Below are 6244 nucleotides of genomic sequence, written 5' to 3'. Positions count from 1 at the left end.
GGCTATTTATAGAGCTCCTTATATGGAATTATAGGGTGGACATATATTTGATGTCCCATGTGATTGGTACTGTTCCCTATGTTTGTTAGTGACCCTGGCTCATCCCAATTTTTAGTTTTGTTTTTATGGGTATACAATTTTGTGTCTAATAAAATAGCATCATTTGGAATAAAACGTGGTGAGATTGATTTTTGTCTTTTTTTTGTAGGTAATATATTATGGTGTAACCTCTATTGAGATAAATAGATTGCAATATACTGTATTCTTCTTATGTAGGTTATATATAATGTACACACATGGCTGCTTATTCTGAAAAGTTAAAAAGTACAGGTACTCTTTTAAAGGGGTATTTCTGAGAATTTTTTGTTTAATCAACTGGTTACAGAAAGTTATACAAATTTGTAAATTACTACTTTAATAAAAAAAAAATTCAAGTCTTCCAGTATTTATCAGCTGCTGTATGTCCTGCAGGAAGTGGTGTATTCTTTCCAGTCTGACACAGTGCTCTCTGCTGCCACCTCTGTCCATGTTAGGAACTATCCAGAGCAGGAGAGGTTTTCTATGGGGATATGCTGCTGCTCTGGACAGTTCCTGACATGGACAGAGGTGGCAGCAGAGAGCACTGTGTTAGACTGGAAAGAATACACCACTTCCTGCAGGACATACAGAAGCTGATAAGTACTAGAAGACTTACGATTTTTTTTAAAAAGAAGTCATTTACAAATCTGTTTAACTTTCTGAAACTAGTTGAAAAAATTACCCCCCCCCCCCGGACTACCACTTTAAATCTAAACGATAAAATGGCAATATATAATCAGACAATTACATATTGTAAAAATCAAGCTATTATGCTTTTCTGTCCGACATCTTTGAAGGAGCAGCAGCATGCAGCCTAAAGACGACAAGAAGAAGAAGGATGCGGGCAAGTCCGCCAAGAAGGACAAGGATCCCGTCAACAAGTCTGGAGGCAAGGCCAAGAAGAAGAAGTGGTCCAAGGGGAAAGTCAGGGACAAGCTGAACAACTTGGTGCTGTTTGACAAGGCCACATATGACAAACTGGGTGAAGAAGTTCCTAACTACAAGCTCATCACCCCAGCAGTAGTCTCTGAGAGGCTGAAGATCAAGGGTCACTGGCCAGGGCCGCCCTTCAGGAGCTGCTCAACAAAGGTTTGATCAAGCTGGTGTCCAAACACAGAGCACAGGTTATCTACACTAGAAATACCAAGGGTGTTTTTTTTTTTTATAATGGAAGTCAATGAAGTCAATCTATTTTTTCATTTTTTTTTTCATTAGACGGATACGTAAACGGGCTGCAAAAACGGCAGTGTGAACCCAGCCCTATCTGATGCAAAATGGAAGGATTCTCCAGGACATCACTGATCAAGATTTCCACTGATCTGTGGATGAGGCCTCAATTTGAGTATTCAGGACAGAATTGCCCTATTAATACTTGACATGTTTGAGTGATTTCGCCAATCATTTTGTCCCAGTACAGAATCTTTAATACTATTTATAAAGCGCACATCCTCCATTCACCGCATGAATCACAATTTTCTGTCTTTTGTGTATTTGGAAAATTACGCTTTCATGTATGTTTTTTAGAACTATAATGACACGTTATTTTTTTCTGATGGTTTTAATTCAAACCTAAAGTCTGTGCTCTTCTTAGGGAAACAAAGGATTGAATAGGAAACCGATTTTCTATGTGGAATGCGCAGGTGGGAATAGGCAAAATATATTAAAGTTTGATAAAAAAAAAAAAAATGCTGCTAAAATTATAGTTCTGTGAATTTGTAGTAAGTGTTGTATTCTCCTGAAATGAACAAATGACAAAAAAAGGTTTGTTGTGTATCCTGTTGTGTCTGTTTTTATAGGGCGATGCTAAGAGGATGTGACCCAAGAAGAACCTGCTCATTCAGTTTCACAATATGGAATTATCTGGAGTATCTTCTATGAGCTATAATGCAAAGAAAAAGTTCTATCCATTATAAAAGGTGCAGTCTTCCAGCTTCATTCATTCTGTAATGGAGAAGCCCAGTACAATCTGCTATCAGTGTACTGCTGCCTACATGGGATCACAATATATATGGTAGTAGGTGATCCAACTGACGCACTGACAGAGTTATACACCTCCCCCTTGTCTCTACTTGCTGTGTGCACATTTAGGCTATGTTCACACTTTGTAAGAGACCGGCCGTTCCGTGACCCGCCCGGGTCACGGAATGGCCGGTCTCCGCCCCCGGATCATCTCGGCCGGTACTTAAGTATCGTCCCGATGATCTTTAGTGTTCTGATGCAGACACATCAGCGTGCGCCCGCATCGGAACCTCCCACAGCACACAATGAAGCAAGCGTCTGGAGCCGCTCACTTCACTGTGTGAACTGTCAGGGTTTCCTACGGCTGCAATTCATTGAATTTCGGCTGTAGAAAACTGACATGTCAGTTATTTGCGGGTCCGCACGGGATCCTGGCCGGAGCGTATTAAGGGTACAAACCCACTTGACGTATTTGCTGCGTGAATCAGTCTTAAAAATAAGCAGGCAAAACGCAGGTTGGCTTTATACGATTGTTCTGCGTTAAAATACGCAATTGCGTATTTTTGAAGCGTGAAGCTTGTTGTTAGCAAAGCATCAGTTGTTAACAACCTGTGCGAAAAACGCATGTAGCTTCATGCTTCAAAAATACGCAATTGCGTATTTTAACAACTGATGCTTTGCTAACAACAAGCTTCACACTTCAAAAATACGCAATTGCGTATTTTAACACAGAACAATTGTATAAAGCCAACCTGCGTTTTGCCTGCTTATTTTTAAGACTGATTCACGCAGCAAATACGTCAAGTGGGTTTGTACCCTTAATGTGTATACGCTCCAGCCGGGATCCCATAGAAATGTAGGCAATGTTCCACACTACATGTGCCGATGGCAACAACGGCCATACTTTTACTTAGTGTGAACATAGCCTTATAGCGTGTCCTGTGCAATGCAGACTGCTACTGCTCTCCTATGTCTAAGAGCCTATAAAGTACAGTCCAAATTTCAACAGTGTGTGAACATAGTCTTTCTGTGTTTTCAATCCACTCTGAAAGGCTTTGGTTGCAATATGAGGACCAAAATACTGTGTGTGAACCCAGCCTAAGTCCATGTGCACACTATGTAAGTACCATAGTGATCACGGCCAGTACTGCCACTGAGGGAATCCCTGCCGGAGTGTATACACATAGGGGGAGATTTATCAAAGGGTGTAAAATTTAGACTGGTGCAAACTGCCCACAGCAACCAATCACAGCTCAGCTTTCCTTTCAGCACTGCCTAAAGCTGAGCTGTGATTGGTTGCTGTGGGTAGTTTGCACCAGTCTAAATTTTACACCCTTTGATAAATCTCCCCCATAGTATACAGTCTGGCTGGGATCCCTAGTGGTGCCGCAAGAAACCGACATGTCAGTTTTCTGTGGACGCTATTCAGTGAATAGCAGCAACCCTGTCAGTTCACATAATAGAGCGTGCAGCTCCGGCCGCATGCTCTATTGTGTGCAGCCAAATTCAGCGGCCATAAAGATCATCCAGCCGGTTCTGCAGTACCGTCTGGGATGATGTTTTCTGACACAGGCCGTTCCGTGACCCGGCTGGGTCATGAAACGGTTGGTGTCTAAAACATGTGAACATAGCCTAAGGGTACAGACACACGCTGGATCTGCAGTGGATTTCACGCTGCGAATTCGCAACAAAATCCGCTGCAGATCCCTTGCCTGTCAGTTTCTATGAGAGGACATACTCGCAGCCCCGTTATCCCCCCACCAGCCTGAATATTCATTTCCTGCTCAAGGCTCCAGCTTCAGTGGCTGTGGTGGGGCAGCAAGCCAGAGCGTGGAGCAGGTACCGTATGCTCTGTCATTGACAAACTCTGTCAGTCCTGCTGCGAGTATGTCTTCTCATAGAAACTGACAGGCAAGGGATCTGCAGCAATCAGATCTGCAATGACCTGATTTCGGTTCAAATTTGCAGCATGAAATCCGCTGTGGTTCCGGACGTTATCTGACCTCAAAATGACGGACGTCCACAAAGACAGCCGCCGAACGGGCCAACAAAGACGTTGTGTGAACCTAGCCTAAGAGTCCTATTAGGCAAAGCGATGTTTTGTATTCTCTGATTAACAATAAACGATGGCAAACGAGCACTTTTGTGAAAGACCTGAAATAGTTCACCATAATACACAGAACAATAGTCGTTTGTTACCGATCGTTATTATGATTGTTTGTATACTTCATACTCCTGAACCCAGGGAACAAACAAACGATGTGTACAGTGTACATACACCAAAGATAAGCGAACGTTTAGGGAACGATTAACAATGATTTTATGATCAACTCAAAAGATGCGATCAATGACATGCGAACGACCTCCCGTTTATCGTTTGATCGTCGCCTGCACATTAAAAGATTAGCACTTGAATTTGAACAATGTACTGATTTTTCGCTTGATAATCGTCCTTTGTAATAAGGTCCTTAGGTGAGGCCTGCATGACTAGGCTTTGGAGCGTCTGGAATGATCTAGAAAGTGCCGGAACAAAAGGCTTAGGAGGTTAATAGCAGTAATGGAGAAGGAGGGTTAAGGAACCTATTATACGGAAAGATAATTGTTAGAAAAAAACTTTATATTGTTAATCGGAAAAAAACAAAAAAATCACTTTGTCTAATAGGACCCTTAGACTAGGTGATTTTTTTGTTTTCTCCAATTAACAATTGCAAACAAGCACTTTTGGGAACTTTTGTGTATTCACAAACAAACCATGTGCACATACACCAAAAGATTTTATGGTCAGCTCAAAAGATACTATCGATGTCATACAAACAAATTTTCGGTACTCGTTTGATGGTTCCCTGCATACTTATGGAAAGATTATTGCTTAAATTCAAACAATATAACCAGCCAGGTCAGGATGGTAGGAATTGGGGGGGTATAGGGGTATGGCAGGGGGATGATTGGGTGATAGCTTGGGGGGACGGGGGATGGGTAGGGATATATAAGTTAGCCCTGGGGGGGGGGGGGGGGGGTGACCAGCAGTTACTTTTAGCCAGCGCAAAAGAGAGAAAACCCCGACGCACCCTCCTTTCCAGTTGGGGTTCTTTGGCATGGGATGGGTTGGTAATTAAATTTTTTCTACTATGTTGCAACAGTTATTATGGAGGGTGTGTGGGGTTCTCAAAGTCGGAGTGGTGCATCGGCACTGGTAATGGAGGGAAGGATCCAGCGGTAAGTTCTGGAATCTCTACCTTAGCCGAACATGTTGTGGATGTTTTTTTTTTTTTTAACATGTAACTAAGTTTGGGTTGTAGGGGGCTTAGGTCCCAGAAGGCAGTATATTAAAATTCAGGGCACACAAGTGTATGACTCTAGGTGCCTCTAAACCAAGGGCAAAATGGTTGGAGGTAGAACCTATGTTGGGTGTTGGTGGTTTTGGGACTGTCTGGTTTTGAGGCTTTTGAGGACCTCCTTCATGGTTTATGTGGCTGTTTCTGTTATGGGGAGGGGGGCTAATAGGGGTTAGGTCAGGTTAATATATGTATGTTTTATAAAGATGTAATAAAATGGCTGCTGTGGCCAATTCAATCCTTGTCAAATGTCTTTAATGGGGTATGGGGGGGGGAAGCTGACGATTCAAATTGTGATTGTAGGTCAAGTCTCTCCTCATTGCGGTCTTTCTCAGTTATTCCAGCTGCCGGTAGTATCTAATTGGTTTAATTGGGTGAACTGCTTAGACCTGCTGTTCACACATCATGCAGTTTTCAAGCTGCTTCATATTCATAAGCCATTTTTAAGAGAAATACTGAGGCGAAAGTAAATTGGCCTATAATTAACACTGAGGTCTTTTCTGATAATCTGAAGTTTTATAAAGTACTATAGGAATACTATATTTTTAGGTGTTTTTAAGATAAAGGTTTGGATCCTCAAACATCCTGTAGAAGCGTTTTTGTGGGTGCTCCATAGAGATGTGTACATTGTGCATGTTACAGATACAGTAATGGGGAGAAAATGAGACAGGCTGCGGCTGTATCCATAGAGTATAATAGTCTATAATGTTACAGACCACACTTAGGACTTGGAGGAAGTGGAGAGATGCTCCCCCCCAAAAAAAGTACACACGTCATTCTGCCCCCCAAATAGATGGTCCCCCATAAATGCACTGCTCACCCTGCCCCTCTCACATAGCCCCCCCCACACTGGTCACCTTGCCCCCACATAT

General features: G+C 42.5%; 1 pseudogene; it reads left to right on the top strand.

Moving 5' to 3' along the window:
- The first annotated feature begins 857 nt into the window (after window positions 1-857).
- LOC138784122 (small ribosomal subunit protein eS25 pseudogene) lies at window positions 858-1259 on the top strand (annotated as a pseudogene).
- The last annotated feature ends 4985 nt before the right edge of the window (window positions 1260-6244 follow it).

The sequence above is a fragment of the Dendropsophus ebraccatus genome, chromosome 2, assembly GCF_027789765.1.
Source record: "Dendropsophus ebraccatus isolate aDenEbr1 chromosome 2, aDenEbr1.pat, whole genome shotgun sequence".
Taxonomy (NCBI): domain Eukaryota; kingdom Metazoa; phylum Chordata; class Amphibia; order Anura; family Hylidae; genus Dendropsophus; species Dendropsophus ebraccatus.
The sequence above is the reverse complement of the archived record's forward strand: the minus strand, read 5'-3'. Positions and strand labels throughout refer to the sequence as shown.